We start from the raw sequence: 19370 nt of genomic DNA on the forward strand, positions 1-19370 counted from the left end.
TGCCGGAATCACCTTTTACTAAAGTTCACGATTTCTTGGCAGGTAACTACAAGCTGTTCCAGTCGACTCTCCCCGGTTTCCATTAATCTCATATTCTGACATTTCAATACACCTCTACATACAGAAGACTGGTCAAACACAAAGAAACCTTTCAACCCTAAAGTTATCACCTAAGTTTTAACAATGGCTCTAGCCCCTTCTTCTAGCCTTGGTACAGGACGTACAGAAGATCTCATAGCAGCTTTTACTGTGCAGCTATAAGTTTCATTTAAAATTTTTCTTATCCTTCTATATTTTAATTTTATTAAATGATTTTATAAAATCAATTAATCAATCAAATAAAGTCAATCAATCTTAACTTATTAACAAATCGATAACATTTCCCCCCTTTGAAAGTGTTGAAAATCATTTTTGTTTCAACATATTTTGGTGATGGATCATGTCTTTATAAAATAGTTGGTACTTCTCTCATAATCATATGACTGACTGCAATTCTATTGGTAAACTGTTTCTTCAAACGTGCATATACTAGCATGCTCATCAAAAAGACAATTAGTAACCGAAACAAAGTTTTAATTATAGATTGTATCCAAGAGCTCAAATTCCATCCCAGTTTGTTAAAAATTTTCCCAAGCCAATCTTCTGACATATTCTTTTGAATTGTTTCAGTTTCTTTTTCAATTTTTCCTAATAGGTCTAGATCATGTTCCACATCCTGAGTGACATTTGGAATGTGGATACAACAGTGGTCCAATTTATCCTTGAGATATCCACATACTCCATGTTCTTTAAGTAGGAGCATATCTAGTGCCATTCTATTTGTAAAGTCATTCTGGAGGTCGCCTGTAATTATATATTCAATTCCTTAAACCCCTTTTTGTTAACGTTTGCTAATTTTTCCACTTGACCAGTTGACCAGTTAACTGATAGAGCCATGCTCTGTTTCTATATGAAGCTATAGGATTTAGAAGTGATTCAAGTGCCCAACCAGTTTTCACTCCTGTAAATGGTTCATTCCAAATATCATCATTTATCTCAGATCTCTTTATTCATTTCAATTCTAAATTCTCTAAGGATCCTTTAAATGGTGATTTCTTCCAAATTGGACACAATGTTGGCATGCCTAAAGTGATTTGTTTCACCTTACCATCTAATGGTAAGTGAGTTGTCCAGGTTCCATCACTTAATGCCCAAACTAAATGTCTTGGACTTCGAATAGTAGATTTTCTACTTCTAACTGTAAAAGTGCTGGTTAAATTGAGAGTGTTCTTAAGACCTCGACAAAAACAACCGTATTTCAAAACAGTGGCCTACGGAGGAATTCTTTGGATTACTAAGTCTGTGTTACTGCAATCATACGCTTTTTCACATTTCCACCATGGCACTACTTTATTTTCCTTCTCTCCTGATGAAATTGACCTATCATTGACCCAGGGTAATACTGAAACAAACTTTTCCATCCCAGGTAAAACACCAAGAAGTTCTTGCCATATACTGAAAATGGGAAAATATGGACATAGACCATATAGAGTCCCATTGTTCTACTAATTGGGTACCTTGGCCAGTTTTGTTACACTTCTATTTCATGATACTTCTGCTCACATTGGTTTTAAGTTGTTCATCATAAGAACACCATCCTAACTGGGGATTTGGACCCCCAGGAAGAAGAACTCAAGCTATGGCAGTAGGTCGGGATCCTGTTATAAAATCATAATTCAATAGGGTTTTTTTTTTACAATCTGTTTCTTTACCTGGTGACTTCCACTGTTTTCTAATAACCTTTACTTGTTCATACCATTGAGTTACTGGCCTTTGTTCACAATAGGTCGTCTCATTTTTATATTCCAGATTGGTCAGATTCATGGTTAAAATTCCTCATGGAATAGATTCACCTACTGCCCTCGGTACTGGCAAACAAGCAGTGATCTGCGTGACATTTTATAAATTGGCAAATGCTTTAATCAATCCTACCAACAAATTTTCCTCAGCCATTTGTTTGGGAATGTCAATCACTTGTTCTGTTTCTATTTGTCTTTTGTTCCTGTCCACCAAGTCAGCCTATGATCCCACCAACACTACCGACCAAAATAAAATCCAAAGAACAATCATAACCTGATACGAAAAATTAGACATGTTTCAAAGTCAATTTTAAAGTCTCTGGGTCATGATTCACAATCTTCCACGGAGTAGGTGCTTTCTTCACTCGAGTATAATGTATCCAAGCATCCGATTCTGCAATTTTGATAGCTGTAAAAGTGGTTAGCAGTATCTGGAAAGGTCCTCTCCAGTGCTCCTGCAAAGGTTTGGAGGTCCAGATCTTCACATAGACATAGTCTCCTGGTTGGAAATCACGCACTGAATTTTCCTGGAATAAAGGTCTATTCCAAATTACTGCACTCCAAATTGCAGCCAAAGTTTTCCTTAGAAAAAGCAAATAGTTATACACATCTTGTTTTCCTTTTACATGTATGTTTAGATTTGGTTCTGGAGACTCATATGTTTTTCCATATAATAATTCATAAGGACTGACTGAGGTTCCACTCTTTGGCTGTACCCTGATTCATAATAATGCCAATGAAAGTGCCTGAGGCCACTTTAAACTGGTTTCTTGACAAATTTTACTTATTTGTCATTTTAAAGTTTGATTCATCCTCTCCACTTTCCCACTAGATTGTGGCCTCCAAGATGAATGTAAATCCCAATTAATACCCAATGCTTTGCTAACACTTTGTACTACTTCAGCAACAAAGTGTGGACCTCTGTCAGAGGGAATTCCAATAGGAACTCCAAATCTTGGAATTATTTCTTGTAATAACCACTTTACAACCTCTTTTGCTTGTGTGGTGTGACAGGGAAGGGTTTCTGGCCATCCTGTAAAAGTATCAACCCCTACCAAGATGTACCGGTACCCATTGTATCTAGGCAACTCTGAAAAATCTACTTGCCAATAATCTCCAGGTTCTGTACCAGACTTCAGCCTACCCATTTGAACCTTTTTCTTAATCGTTGGATTATTTTTCAAACATACCTCACACTTTGCAGTTACCATTTTAGCTATTCCCAACATTTTAACTGATATTACTTGTTTTCATAAAGATGTTACTAAGGCTTCTGCCCCCCAGTGACATTCTTGATGTCTCGTTTGAATTATCTCTCTCATCAAAAGAGGTGGAATTACTACTTGTCCATTAGGAGTTACCCACCATCCTGCTAAGTTTTTCTTAGCATTTAATAACTGACCCAATTTGTCATCTTCCTCTGAATATCTCGGGTTTTCCCTAGGAAGGGTTACTGTTTTAGAAGGAATTATTGCCATTTGCAATGCTTGTTTCTTTGCTACCTTTTTTGCTGTTCTATCAGCTAAATTATTCCCAGCTATTATTTTTGTATTCCCAACCTGGTGTGCCTTACAGTGCATGATTGCTACTTGATCTGGCTTTTGAACTGCTTGCAATAATCGTAAAATTTCTGTTTGATGCTTAATGTTTGATCCTTGAGAGGACAATAACCCCCTCTCTTTCCACAAAGCTCCATGGACGTGCACTACCCCAAAGGCATATTTTGAATCAGTCCAGATATTTACTCTCTTGTCTTTGCTTACCTCTAAGGCTCGAATTAAAGCGATGAGTTCTGCCTTTTGGGCTGATGTGGTACTCGCCAATGCTCCTGCTTCTATAACTGTAGCCTCTGTTGTTACCGCGTATCCGGCGTATCGGACTCCTTGTTCCATAAAGCTGCTTCCATCAGTATACAATTCCCAGTCTGGTCGCTCCAATGGCACATCCTTCAGATCTTCACGACTGGAATAAACATACTCGATGGTAGCCAAGCAATCATGTTCCAGTCGTCCTTCTTCCTGTACGGAACTTAAAAACACTGCAGGATTTACCAGGTTAGCTGTCTTTAGAATCACATCATCCTGTTCAGTCAATACCACCTGGTACTTCATCATTCGGCTGGGGGACAGCCAATGTCCCCCCTTCTGTTCTAGGACAGTTATCACCATGTGTGGAACATAGACTGTTATTGTTCTTCCCAAAGTCAATTTCCGAGCTTCTTGTATGAGCATCACTGTTGCGGCCACTGCTCGAAGGCAGTTTGGCCACCCTTTACTCACTGTGTCCAGTTGTTTAGAGAAATATCCGACTGGTCGTTTCCAGCTTCCTGTCCTCTGGGTTAACACGCCCAGTGCAAGGTGTTGTCTTTCATGGACAAACAGCTGGAAATCTTTGGTTAGATCCGGCAGTCCCAAGGCAGGTGCAGACATTAGGGCACGTTTCAACTCTACAAAAGCCTTTTGTTGTTGTGGGCCCCATACAAAGGGAGAGTTCTTTTGGGCCTCGCACAGCGGTTTAGCTATTAGCCCATAGTTCATGATCCAAAGGCGACACCACCCAGTCATGCCCAAAAATGCTCCGAGTTCATGAATATTTCTCGGCTCAGGTACACCACAAAGAGCTTCTTTGCGATTTTTTCCTCATTGTCGTTGTCCTTTTGAAATCTCAAAGCCGAGATATATCACAGCCTGGCAGGCTATTTGGGCTTTCTTCCTGGATACCTTATACCCATTTAGTCCCAGGAAATTCAAAAGGTCAATAGTCACCTGTATACAAATAAATCTTTCTTCTGTAGCAATCAATATATCATCCACATATTGTAAAAATAAATGCCCAGGTCTTGGTTTATCCTGTTTCCAGATTTCAAGTTCCTTTGCTAAATGATTTCCAAAAATAGTTGGACTGTTTTTAAATCCTTGGGGTAATCTAGTCCATGTCAACTGCATCTTTCGCCCAGTTTGAGGATTTTCCCATTCAAAAGCAAACAGTTTTCTGGTTTCCTTTTCCAAAGGTATACAAAAGAAAGCATCTTTTAAATCAAGCACTGTAAACCACTGATCATTCTCCCTCAATGCTGTTAACAGTGTATAAGGGTTTGCTACTACAGGATAAATATCCTTAACTATCTGATTTACTGCTCTCAAGTCTTGTACCAGTCTCTATTCACCCGAGGGTTTTCTGACTGGTAAAATAGGAGTATTATACTCAGATTCACATTCTTCCAAAATTTTATACTCCGAAAATTTATCAATCAATTTCTTCAGTTCCTGTCTCACTTCTGGTTTGATTGGATATTATTTAATTCTCACTGTTCCTGCGCCTTCCTTCAAATCTATTTTAACAGGTTTTGCTAGTTTCAATTTACCAGGAATATTTGTTTCCCATACAGTAGGGATCACTGCCAAATCCACCTCCGGTGGAATTTCTTGTTCCTTTACTTTTTCTTATATCATCAGGATTTCTCCTGTTTTTGACTCAGATATTTTCAAGAAAAGTTCTCCTTCGTCAAAAACAATCTGTGCATTTAATTTGGATAACAAATCTCTTCCTAAGAAGGGTATCGGACATACTGGTACATACAAAAATTCAGGTGTAATTATCTTATTTCCAAATTTCAAATCCAGGGGTTGCAGGAATGGCCTGGTTTTGTTCCAATTTTTCCTTTACAGGTATTTAATAAAAAAATGTCGCTCCTGTATCCACTCCCAATCTCACAATTTGAACAACATTTTTTTCCACTTTCTTATTATCACAAGTTATAGCCATTACCAAATTATCTCTAATAGTTAGCTTACATTCATCCTGCCAATCCTTTCTTTGTCTTAAGTAAAAAAACAAATCCACATCTGGCATTTTATTCCATTTCCCTTCTCTTTTACAATACAGCATTAACTGCAAAATAGTGTTATAATTCAGTGTCCCATTCGTGGGCCACTTTTCCTCATCATCCAATATATACAAAGGCCACCAATTATTACAGTACTCAAATTATTACAATACTCAATCACCTGGCTCTTTTGCAGATCATCCTGTAAATTTCCCCAATGTGCCAATAAACATCCCAACAAAGAATTTTTCGGGATTTTGTCATTTACAGCAAGATTGCCCATGCTTTGACTTTTAAACAACCGAGTTAACTTAGCTGCCATGGTGTAATTACTCACAGTACAATACACAATTATTCAACTCTGTCACTCCGATCCGCGGATCCACACTCCACACTCGCTTTCGTTCTCAATTACACGTCTCACCCTTACAGCCACACTCACACTTTCCCACAGTTACTTTAAACAAACCTATAACACAATATTATACCTCTTCATTTTCTTCTTAATACACAAACTCACAAAACAACAAAAAAAACCCCAAAAACCTCTTCTAACTTCTTGTTAGAGGCACTACCTTAGAGAACACTGTAGCATATAGTTTCTCTTGTCTACACTTTTGTCCAACCCTGCAACAGCTTTCGCTTATGTCTTACGGGCAGAGTCCTAGTCCTACCCTGCGCAGCTCTTTCACCGCCTCTGACAGGCAGACTTACTCAGTGGGACTCCAACCCACTGGTGGGACTCCATCCCACTCCTTCCCATACACTTATTATAGTGGGACTCCTACCCACTTCCTCTAGTGCACTTACTTACTTACTTTAGTGGGACTCCAACCCACTTACTACAATTAAAAAAAGAAGTGTCTTACCAAAAATCCAGGGAACGTCGCCAAGAGCCTTACGGATCGGGGATCGATGGGTATCCCTGAGAAATCCTCGGTGCCGGCTGGAACCGATCAGGTCCCCGACTCCTCCGGTCTCCTTCAGCGAGGTCCCATCTGGGGTGCCAAAACTGTTACCGAAATCTCGGAATGAAGAACTTATCGACACCAATGTGATGTAGATAAGCAGACACTTCTTTATTGACGGCCGGGTGCGTGAGCAAGTCCTCTCACGATCAACGCACGCCAGGTCCCAAAATCAGACACCATATATAGAACTTATTCATACATGTTCATTAAGTATTCAAGCATAACCATGATATTTCCCGTAAATCATTAACATATTCTCCTCCTAGATCCGATTCTGCGCAGTAGAGCTTAGAAAGGTCTAGAAATGGGTCTGGGGTACGATCTGGGTAGGTGGTATATGAGTCGGTGGTCGCGATCTCCCCCTGCCGGAATCACCTTTTACTAAAGTTCACGGTTTCTTGGCAGGCAACTACAAGCTGTTCCAGTCGACTCTCCCCAGTTCCCATTAATCTCATATTCTGACATTTCAATACGCCTCTGCATACAGAAGACTGGTCAAACACAAAGAAACCTTTCAACCCTAAAGTTATCACCTGAGTTTTAACAATGGCTCTAGCCCCTTCTTCTAGCCTTGGTACAGGATGTACAGAAGATCTCATAACAGCTTTTACTGTGCAGCTATAAGTTTCATTTAAAATTTTTCTTATCCTTCTATATTTTAATTTTATTAAATGATTTTATAAAATCAATTAATCAATCAAATAAAGTCAATCAATCTTAACTTATTAACAAATTGATAACAAGACCATAACATCTCTTTTTGTCCTCCTAATATAGAACAAAATGTTTCAGTTGGAAGGGACCTACAATGATTATCTAGTCCAACTTCTATTTGTAGAAGAAAGCCATGTTCTGGGACACAAACTGTTCTGTATGTTTCATAGATAAGCCATATTCTCTAGCTGGAGACTAGAGGCAGAGCAAGGCTCGGAGTCCAGTGCACAGCAAGACCCCACAGAGCTGTAAATGAGGAGCCCCAGCACAGTAGAAGCTTCCAGTCCTGAGCGTCAACCCATGCATAAGCACCTGCATGCCAGATGGCTGGCAGTGCCCTTTCCACTCCAAGAGCAGCTTGGAGACAAGGAATGCCACCAGCTTTACATGTGGACGTTTGTCTATAGGGCTCCTGGTCAGAGAGGTTGCTGGAGAGGCTGACCTCCCACCAAAGGAGCCTTCTTCTCACATCCTACATGCAAACCACAGGGGGAAAGTAACTCTCCTGTGAGCCCTCTGCCAGAGGACCTTGTACAGCACCCTGGGCAGCTGGCACAGAGATGCTTGTTGATCTGCCTGGCTCTACAGCAAGTGCTGGCCAAAGCAGGGGGAATGAAGGAAGGGTCAACTGTGCTGGTAGGAAGCTCTGAGGTGCTGCTGGTGCTCCCCAGGGACTCCAAGGGCTGCTCCGTGCCACCAGATTGACGGATAAAAGGGAACTTCTCTCACCCAACTCTAGACCTACTGCTAAGATGATAATCTTTGTCCAAATACTTAGAACAAGAAAACTGCAAGAGCTCTTTGGTGTTAATCACTTAACTAAGGTTTTTGTAAAATAGTGATATGACACAGGTGCATTTTTCTTATCTCCCATATTTAATATGCACAGAAGTATTTTATTCTTATGCTTATTATTATATATTATAATAATACATATATATAATAATGTGCTTATTATTATTAAGCAGCATACTCTCTCTGAAAACTACACTACAATGTTGCAGCTTATGACATACAGAGAAGGAGAACCCCAAAATGAGTTATCTGTGTATCTTCTGTGTGTGACCTTACCTTAAGATAACTGAACACCCATCTGCTGGGCTACCCAGGACCTGAAGTTTGTGGTGTCTAATCCATGTCCCTATTTGGCATCTGTGTTCTTTCAGTTTTGGCTTCAAATCTGTCACATTTACATGTGTTTGCTATGTCCTCTTAGACTTGCTACTTTGATTTCTTTACTATTTCTTTTTCTCTGCAGGTCATCTCTAGTACATCATGTCTCTCAAGAAATCTGTCTCCACACCAGTCACATTTATCCTTACAGGCATCTGAGGGCTGGAAACTGGCAGCATCTGGCTCTCGTCTTTTCACATTCATTCATGTTGTGTCACTTCTGGGGAACATCACAGTCCTGTTTGATACCAGGACAGAGCTGAGCCTTCATGAGCCCATGTACCAATTACTCTCCATGCTGGCCACCACCAAACCAGTTTGGGTTTGTCTCTGCCTACAATGCCAACTGTGATGAGTGTATTCTGGTTTGATGCCTGGCAGATTAGTCTTAATGTTTGTTCTGCTCAATCTTTTTTAATTCATTCATCCTCATTCTTGGAGCCCTCAGTGCTCCTGGCCATGACCTTTCATTGTTATGTGCCCATCTGCTACCCGACTTCTCCATCCTCACCAGTGCCAGAACAGGCAGGACTGGGCTGGCTGCCCTGTGCAGTTGTGCCTTACCAACTGTCCCCCATTTGTGGTATTAAAAGGATTGCCCATCTGCCAGTCCCATGTGCCCTCCCACACCTACCGTCTGCATCAGGACCTGATCAAGCTGGTGTGTGCAGACATCATGTACAATAACTGGTAGGCTTCACTTTAGCCATTCTCTTTCTGACATTTGACGTCATCCTCACCTTCTTGTCATAGGTACTGATTGCCAGGGCCATTCTAAGCATTGTGTCCCAGAGGGAGCATCTCAAGCTTTGAGCAGCTGCGTGTCTCTTATCCTGGCAGCCCTGAGCCTGTACATCCCCATGGTTGACTTGTCCATGGTTCACCGGTATGGCCAGCCTATGGCCAGCCCTCTCATTCATGTCTTCATGGCCAACGTCTTCATGCCAGTCCTTCCCATGCTGTACCCCATCATCTATGTCATAAAAACTAAACACATCTGCAAGGGTGTGTCTTCATGGTCCTCTTGCCCAGGCATCCCTGTATGAGACTGGGACAGGTGACAGCTGTAGGGCAAGACCTGGTATGATGTGTCTGTGTGACAAGGGCCAAGCCAACATCTTAAATGCACACATCTTCCCACTGAGCATCCTCTGGGTGAAAATCATCCTATGTTAATGATACCCTGTCATTCATTAGGGTCTCTGCTGACTGAGTCCACATCCAAGGATAGCTGACAATGTCTGCTCAAGTGACCACAAAGGCCAGGCAGAGATCAGAAGAGTGGTGACAATGTGGGGAAAACCAGGAAGGCTCAGTCCTCTGTATCTACTAATACCATCAGAGGTGAATTGTTCAGCCATTGTCCCCATTTGGAAACTAGAGCAATTAATCAGAACAAACTGTCTCCAGGACACTACATAAATTCCTGGATTATTGCCTGAACAGGTATAGGATTTTTGTGTCATGCCTGAAGAAGGATTTGAGGATTGAACAAGAGAATTATGGAATTGTACAGGATTTATCATTGGATGTTTAGCAGAAAGGCTGACAGCAGGAATTATTGGGAATTACTGAGGAATTATTAAAGGAACATGCGTTTGCAGGTGTGTGCAATCCACCAGTGAACTTCTGGCCAAAGCAGCGGTCTGAGGTTTGGGGTCTGGGGTCTTGGAGGGACAAGATGGCTATAGGAGATGGTTATAGGAGAGACTGAGGATTGGGAGCAGCTTTCAGAGAGACCCACTGTAGTGGGGGTCCCTAAGCTGCTGTCTGTAGAAACAGGTTTGAGTAATTTGTGCTGTCAGGGTGGGTCTACCCTACTCCGCCACACTGGGGCACCCTAAACATAGCTACCAAACAGGCTTTGAAAATCCCAGCCTGGAAATCACCTATGCCAGCTGTCAGGCTTGAGTGGGGCAGTGTTTTGAGAGTAAGCTCAGATTGAAAGGAGAAATAAAAATAAATAATAAAAAAAAAAAAAGCCCCATTCGAGGTAGTAAGACCATGTCTACAGAGGGACAGCCAGGCAGCAAGCAGGCATCAGAATGAGGTGGATGGTGGGTTGGGAAAATGGGAGCTGCTTTTGCATGCTGTCTCCTGAAATGTCAAAATATTCAGGGAAATGCCAGCACAGCGGAGATGTCAAAGAAAGGTTTGCTGGGGCGAGGGGAAGACGAAAGGGAAACGAGCACATCTGCAGCCTTCTGAGCAGTGTGGCTGGGTGAGTGTTCAGGGGAGCCAGCACTGCTGGTCCCCCTGCCCCGGGCACATGTCTGCAGTAGGGCTGTGCAGTGGGAGCAGCGTGTGGCAGGTGACATCCCTCTCGCCTCCAACTGCAAATGAGCTGCTGCTGCTCCATCTGCCTGGGACTGCCAAAATGCAGATCTGGAAAAACCTGGCTCTGCAGGTCATTTTCCAAGTGTGGAAGGAGAAGGTCAGTAAATCCGGCTGTGTTGGAGGTTGTGCTTTTGTTTACGCAGCTTTCTGAAGGGAAGGAATGGTCACTGGAGAGTTTGCAGAACAACAAATTCTAAGGGTTGAATATTTTCAGTGATTCCTCCCAGATCTGATTGGTTTTAATCCCAGAAATGGTGGGCTTTAGTGCAAGTGGAAGCTGCACACACAGGCTGTCCAGGAAAATGTGAACAGGCTGAGGAAGATTGTGCCCAAACCAATGGGTTGAAAAGGAGAGGGTGGTTGGTCTGCAAAAGGCTGCTGCAAACCAGGTCACTGGATGAGCAATATTTTGGGAATGTTGTTGGGGCTGAGGATGAGACCAACAGTGCAGAAGGGATGATGCACACAGCCTTGGGCAGGCTGAGACCCACAAGGTTTGCCAGGAGTGGAGCTGCAGTGGCAGCCAGGACTGTGGCATGCAGGAGGTGATGGAGAGCCAGAGTTAGGCAGCTGCCAGTAGAGAGGCAGAATTTGGTAGCAAGATGAAGAGAAACTATTTGGTCTCAGCACTGTCCCAAAATACCTTTCTTTTCCCTGTGATACTTGACTTTTACCCAGGGCTTATGGCTTTGCCCAAACAACTCCATAGGCATGTACAGGAATATTAAATTTCCCATGGTGTCCATAGTAATTATTTCACGGAAAGAAGCAACACCACTAAACACAATTACAATTTTTAAAATATCTTTATTCTGTAGGGGTTTTTTATTTGCTTTTGTTGTTTGTTTGTCTGGTTTTTGTAGTTGAAAGCACTGAACTTCAGCAAAGTAGACTTGGTAAAACTGAAACAGTGGTATCTCTTGAGAAAAACATCTAGAAGAATATTTTTCAGGAAACTATGTAGTTCATTAAAGATGCAATACAAAAAGCATTTTTTTTCAAACCACATCAATAGAATTAATAAGCAAGAAGGGCACCAAAAGTCATCATGCACAAATCATCACCTTTGCAGTGATCCCTAGCATGAGAAAAAAACACGGGTGTTTGAGCTTGGTCAAACCATTAGATTTACAGAAAGAAATAGCAAGAGCATATAAAGAAAAAACAGAAAGGAAGGGAAAGGCAAAAAGCAATTTGCTTTTAGTTAGACACATAGATTAATGTAAAAGTTACTTTGTTATTCAAATGCTAGCGAAGCATATTGAAAGACAAATGCTATAAACATGCATGAGGGTTTTTTTAATATAAATTATTTTCCCCTGAAATAATTTAAGGGGAAAACATCAGCAGCAGCAAAGGGAAAAATCAGAGGAAGCCGTGGGTGGGGGTGTGAGGTGGGGGTTAAAAAGTTAAGAAAACAGATGGCTGTAAATTACAAGGGCACCTAAGGCCAGGGTGACATTCCACTTAAGAGTACTTAGAGAGAGGGCAGGAGCAGTCCAAAGGCTGTCAGCAGGTATCTTTGAGAATGAACAGAAGATAAATAAGAATGAAAACTAGACTGGAAGCAGGTAACCCCAGGGCCTGACTTTAGAAAGGTGGGAAAGGGTAAAGAAGTGATAGGGAATTAGAAGCCAGTCAGATTCACATTTATTTCCTGAAAAATGTCCTTAAAAGGACCAAACATTTTTGGAACACGCATGGCATATCAAGGAAATAAGCAGCTGTGGCTGTGAATTTCTTAGGAACAAATTGTGACAAAGCAATCTAATTTTTCCTTTAGATGGGGTAACATGCCTTGCTGACAGGGAAGAAACAGAAAGTTAAATCTGCCTTGACTGTAATTATGCTTTTGACACATTTCATATAACATATTCAGAAACAAGAAAAGGGAGAATGATCTAAATGAAACTACCATAAAGTGAAGGCAAAACTCATTGAAAAAGGGGTTTTTTTGAAGAAAAGTTATCAATTATTCATTGTCAAAGATGAAGCAAGCAGGAATTTGAAGGAAGCTGTCTTATTTCTGCAGTTACTCACTGTTTTCATTAATAAGCTTTTAAGGAAACAGCAGTTTCTTTGAGTCTGAATGTAGTTGTTGTCATGTCATTCTGGGGACGTAGATCTGATCTTGTTTAAAAGATCTGGCGTTTAATCAGTGTATTCTGTGTGAATGTACCAGACTGACATCTTTTATTATTCTGCCTATTTAAAATTTTCCGTGTAACTCCAGCATGCCTCGGGTAACTGGCTGGGGAGACTGTTTATTGATTTGTCGGAGAGAACACTGCAGAAGGACTGAAAGTACAATGGGGAGAAGGATGACATTCAGAACTGTCCTGACATGCTGGACATGAAACTAGAAATGCAATTCACACCGTTGGGCAGGTAGGGTGTCCCGGTTTCAGCTAGGATGGACTTATCTTAGGAGCTAGTGCAGTGCTGTGTTTTGGCTTTGATGTGAGACTTTCAGTTCCTCAGGCCTTGTTAGTGAAAAGGCTGGAGGGGCACAAGGAATTGGGAGGGGACACAGCCAGGACAGCTGACCCAAAGTAGGCCAAGAGGCATTCCATACCATGGGACGTCATGCCTGGTATATCTACCTGGGGGGCTGGCCGGGGCAGGCAGGTCATTGCTCGGGGCCTGGCTGGGCATCAGTCAGCAGGCAGCGACCAGTTGTGTTGGGCACCACACGTTCCTTTCTCCCCTTCCCTCTGCATGTTATTCTTTCCCCCTTCCCCTTTTCATTGTAACTGTTATTGTCATAATTGTTATTACTGTTCATTCATTTTTTTTCTATTTCACTTCATTAAATTGTTCTTAACTCAACCCTTGAGCTCTACATTCCTTTCCAACTCTCCTCCCCATCCCTTGGGGTAAGGGGGGAGTGAGTGAGAGTAGGGAGTGAGCAAGTGGCTGCGTGGTACCTAATTAACAGCCAGGGTTAATTAATTAAACAATTACATTACAGCCTCTAATCAGTCCCCAGTAGCTGGGCAGGGCATCCAGTATTGAACGTTTTCACTGGGGCTGGTGTCTGCTCAGAGGTGTCTTCAAATTAGCAGAAAGGCTCACAGGGAGGATGTTTCACTGCATTCACTGTAAAATTGGCAAAATTTTGGAAAATTTGCCCATTTTCACTGGCAAAATTTCACCAGAGCTACAGGGAACATGGTTAAAGGCTTTAAATGAGAGCTTAGCTTAGCCGCACTCTGCGTGAGGAACCTTGTTGTCTTTGGCGGTTTAAAATAGGTGGCTCCTTTTGCTTTCAGAAATCATGAACATTTGAGAGTTGCACCAATGGCATCTCCAATAAATGTTGTCATCAGCTGGAGCGACGGCATGTGGCGTTGGTCTGGTGTGAGGACAGAAATCCTCCGTTGTTGCCACTCCACAGACAGGCACAAGTATTTTTGGTGGTGCCTCAAAAGCAGCCCTGTGCTGCTAGTGAGGGCCCCGGGTGCTTGCTGTTCAGGTCCCCCAGTATGGGCAGCAAGAGGCTGGAGCAGACCAGGAGCCCTTCCCACCTGTGTCAGGGCACAGGGATGGACCTCAGGGCAGAGCTGGGGGGCAGCGACCAGCCACAGCCCATGTTCAAGCCACCGAGAGATGACCCAGGTTGTTAGGGGTGAGCTGATTTTGTTCTGGTCCCACATAGGGACACAGAAAAAAAGGAAAAAACATCTCATATACAGCTCAGTCTACAAAGCTGTAAAACTTGGTAACAGAGATTAATGCATCAGCCTGGTTTTAATGGAAAATAGATCATGGCCAATTAACTTCTGGAAGGAGTTTTCTTTAGCAATTGCCTAACAGTCTCATATTGCAATTACACTCTCAATTGCAGTAACATTGTCATTAAAAATGTATCAGCAAATCACAGAGTAAGTACACTACAGAGTGAATAGATTTCAAAACATATCTGTTAATTGATTTAAAGTATTAAATAGTTTGGAACTAAGGGTCTGTCCAGATCCTAACAGAAGCCATGCTGCTGGGTGAAGGTTACCAGGAATCTGAAATCACCCACGACAAAAGTTGCGTATTTTCCCCAGGCAGACAACTTGTCTCCTCCACCAAGATCAAGCTCCTGAAACCCACTGCTGCGTTGCACCCTTGTGAGGAGATCCGGGGAAGTCGCAGTCCTGGGCTCTCGGCGCCCCAGTCTTTGGGTGCAGCAGGGCAGCTCTACAGAGCGTGCATGGCAGGGTGAGAGCATCACAGGTGGAAACGCCCCAAAGTGCTTTGAAAACCTGGTGCGGGTTCAGGGGAAACCTGCAGAAGTGGGTTGGAAAGGAAATCGTCTTGGAGTTGGAGCTGAGGAGCCAGACTGCTTGGCTTAAACACGAGGCAGCTGAAAACAGGATGATTCTTCGTGTTTGTACACGGGGAGAGCATACCTGGCGCTGCAGTCGCGTGCCTTCACCTGGAAAATAAGAAAAAACGGATATGATTGTGAGAAACTGAAGATGGGGAAATCAAAAGACTGTTTGAAAAGTTTCCCTCAGGGGCAGCCTCTTGTCACACAAACTATTTTAACTCTGCTTCCAGCCCGCAAGCCAAGACTCCCTCTGGCTCAGCCCGGGCACAAGACCCACGAGCTGCTCCTGGGGGCTGCCTGGCATCCGTGTACACCCCCCACACACACACACTCCCTGGAAGCAGCGTGTGACAGGCTGAAAATGGCCTCAGAGGGATCCTTCCCCAGCAGCTGGAGGATCACAACATTTCCTTCACCCAGATACCATCACAGCAAAGGTACTCGTGGTTTTCAAACTCATGGACTCAGCCTGCTGGCTCACATCTTCAAGGCAGCATCCCCTCAGGGAGACTGAACTGGTACTTAATAAAACCAAGCAGACAGGAAAACAGATGTCGAAGCCACAAAGATAAGGACAAGGTGTTTTGCCCACATGGAGACAAAGCCAGAGACAATGTCTTGGAGCCAGCTTTTGGCTGTCTCACATCTCACTGCACACTGCAAGGACTTCCAGGTACGCCTTCAGAAACCCCAATGACACAGAAAGCCAGGGCTCGGTTCCTGCGGCTGCCTCGTTCCTGCCAGACCTGGGGAATTGGACCTGCACGGGACAGGGGTGGCTCATCTCTACCCCCCCGATATGACCATCCTGCCTAGCATCCCTGCAAGAGGGGTGCGATGGAGACGCTCTCACCAGCCCGACCTCATCCCCTCTGCTAAGTCAAGCAGCTGCCGTGCAGGAGCATCCAGCCAGCTCAGGTGGGGAGTAAATGGCACAAACACTGTCCCCAAAACACTTGTTCCCTTCCCTGTCATGCACACGGGGAACGTTGTGAGCCACAGCTCTCTGCTGCTCTGCTTTGTTACCAGACATGTCCCTAATCCTTTCCATCTTTTCAGAAACAGCTTTGAGATATTTGCAAATAATAAACTGTTTCCCTGCAGCCCGGAGGGAGGCCAGCGCTCAGCCTGACAGCTCATGCAGACGGCATGGGAAAAAAAACACACGCCCCCACCTAGGACCGGCAGGGATTTATAAAACCATGCAAAATTTATTCCGAGGTTCCCCGTTTAATGGAGGCACATCTGCTGCCTGCCGGCGTGAGCCTGATCGGGGGCTGTGAGAGCATTTTGCCGTGGCATTTTGGAAAGGGGGAGTGAAGAACATTTTATATTTAGCAGTTGTTATTTACGAATTAGGAAAATAAATGCTTCTGTGCCGGCTCCGCCGGCTGTGTGTCGAGCAGGTGTGGTTGGCAACGCGTTTGCAAGCTCTGGAGGAGGAAGAGGCGAAGACAGGAGATGCCGCCAACATAGACAAAGGGCTGAGTATTGCTCAGAAGTACCCAAGGGATGCTGGAGGCTGGATTAATTGAACTGAGATTAAATTTAACTGTATGTGGAACGAGGCCATGCTCTGCAGACTAAAAAAAGAGGCTTTTTGGTATATCAGGATCTTGTCTGCTAGGAGCTAGAGGTGTGCAATACAGCTGCAAAAGGAGGGCAACAATTTCTCCAGGGTGCCTAGCGCAAAAGATCTTGTACTCGCTGAAGGCAAGCATTGGAGCTGTTGCAGAGGGCAATGGCAGGACTTCACCTGCAATTTCAGCATCCCAGGTACCAGAGAGGATAACCCAAGCCCCAGTGGGATCACAGAAAGCCTGCCAAAATAGTGGGGGAAATCAGCAGCCAACTCTAGAAGCAGTGATGTGCTGCTTAGCCCGTTTTGCTGTCTATAGCTAGGGTGGGGGGTAAATGGGAGAAAAAAGCAGGGGTAATGGGGAAAACAGCACAGTTCAGCTAGATGATGACCCTGGAGCAAAAATGAGTGAGTTCAAATTGGGTGCAAATTGATCTCACCTGGAAATGAGGGGGGGAAAAAAGTCTGAGCAGCAGTGATGCAAGGTCTGGAATAGCCTCCTGCGGGCTGGTGGGGGCAGAAACCCAGAGGATTTCAGCCTGGGTGGGCTGGAGGCTGCAAGGATCTGGTCAAGGGTGATGGACCCGGGGCCACCACGGTGGCTGCATGGGTGGTGAATATCTGGGCTGGGCAGGCAGCATCAGCCAGTGCAGGAGGGCATTCCCAAGGGGCTCCCAGCAGTGCCAGCTGGCATGCCTTCGGTCTGGAGGAGATGTGGGTGCAGCTGGACCCTCCCACGGCACCAGGGCCTAGAGCAGGAGGGAAGAATTGCCCACGCTGAGCCAATTCCACACCGGGATCCCATCTAGGATGAAGGCAGCAAACACTTCCCAACATGGCTGGACCTCACCACAGCTCCCTCGGAGCACAGTGCCCATTGCCAGCAGCTCTGGCTGAAGGGAAATCCTCATCTGCCCACCGTGTTTCCTGAATAAAGACACAAGAGGCAACAGAATATTGAAATCTGGAAGCTTCTTTTGGAGGCCAATAATGAATGGTGCATTGTGTCAGGCACCTATGAAAGCCAAAAGCATAAATAATTACAAAAGGGAGTAGCAAGCCCAACTGATGGTTCGCAGATGGCGTGTTCGGTGTTCAGCCACCAGTTCTGGCAGGTGTAGATTATTGACAAGGAATAGCTGGGAGAATACACTTTTTTGTCTCACCTTCTTTTAGAATCTTCACTAAATATCTGTAGGCAATTATATTCATAGAAAAATTTATATATTTTTTCAGCCGTACCTTACGTGGCCACCCAAAAGACACAGCAGAAGCACGGCAGTCATCCCAGCACGTGGATGGTAATCTGTAAGGTCACGTGCATGGGTTTCCCCAGCATGCAGATAGTCTCCTCAGCTGCACCCCCCAACACATGCACATCCTCGCTTCCCACCCAGAGTTTTCCTCCTTTCCTGCACCCACAAGCCCTGCACAGCCCTCACACACCGTCACCCCCAAATATCCCCTCTCACACCTCCTTGAAATAGCTCCAAGGAAGGAACTGAGAAGTCCCCAGCTGAAAGCCAAGGTGAGAACACAGCCGCCCCTCACCATCAAGACATCCACAGAGATTTTACTGCTGGAGCAGAAGCCAGGCAGCATTCCAGCACCAAAACTGCTGATGGGAATGCCGGTCTGGAGAGCAGTCCCCGTGCCAGGCCACCGGAGTGGCTGAGCTGAAGCCTAGCAAAGAGCCCCCATCACACACCCTGAGCTGCAGGGTCTCTGTGCAGACACCTCGAGGAGGAGCCTCCTGCCTGCACGCCCCAGGCTGCCCCAGCTCTCGTCCCACCAGGGCAGTCCCTGCTGTCCCCTGGGTGCAGAGGGCAACAGCTGTGAGGATCCCAAGGAGTACGGGCAAAGCAAAGGCCTTTCACCATGCTCTCCTGTGCAGCATGACCAGGCTGGGCAGAGCTGCCCAGTTCTCGTTCCCTGTTCCCACCTCTGTCGTGCCTCACCACTGGGTATCCGGCTCTCCCCTGCCCCACCTGGAACAAGTGTCTTCTGATCTCAGCACGTTCCCACTCTGCACTACAGTGCTTTTTATCCACCCACCTGCCCCACCAAAGTCCATCCTTTCCTTAATTGCCTGAGCACAAGTGATCCCTGTAGAGGCATGAAGCTGGGTTAATTAGCACTGGTAATATACAGCTGTGGGCTGGCTGCAGCGGCAGCAGGCTGGCTGATGTAGAGAAGGTGCAGCTGTGGCTGGTTAGGTTAAGTGGTTGAGAGCCAGGGAAGAGAGAGCAGCCAAGGAAGAGAGAGGAGGAAGAAGCAGAGAGAGGGAGAGAGGGCTTGGGCTCTGGCTGAGGCGAGACAAGGAGAAGGCAGCAGAGGGACTGGCATGAAGAGTGTGTTGGTATGGGATGGTAAAAGACCTTGTTGCAGTTTGATAGTTTGGAGAGTGCTGTGACGATCCCTGCCCGTCCAGCGTCAATGTCACCCCGCAAGACTGCTGTGGGTGGCAGATGCTGACCCGTGCCCCTCCTCATGCCATGAGAGTTAAGACCAGTAGGAGCCGGAGATCTTCTTAGCCACCGCTGTGCTGAGCCGGGGGTCTCTCTGCAGTATTTCAGTCCCTGAGCGGCTGCTCCTGATGTCTGGGCCCACT

At 44.7% G+C, this 19370-nt stretch overlaps 1 pseudogene; it reads left to right on the forward strand.

Moving 5' to 3' along the window:
- Positions 1–8624: 8624 nt before the first annotated feature.
- LOC119142904 lies at positions 8625–9568 on the forward strand (annotated as a pseudogene).
- Positions 9569–19370: the final 9802 nt, after the last annotated feature.

Source organism: Falco rusticolus, chromosome 2 (genome assembly GCF_015220075.1).
Source record: "Falco rusticolus isolate bFalRus1 chromosome 2, bFalRus1.pri, whole genome shotgun sequence".
Classification (NCBI taxonomy): Eukaryota; Metazoa; Chordata; class Aves; order Falconiformes; family Falconidae; genus Falco; species Falco rusticolus.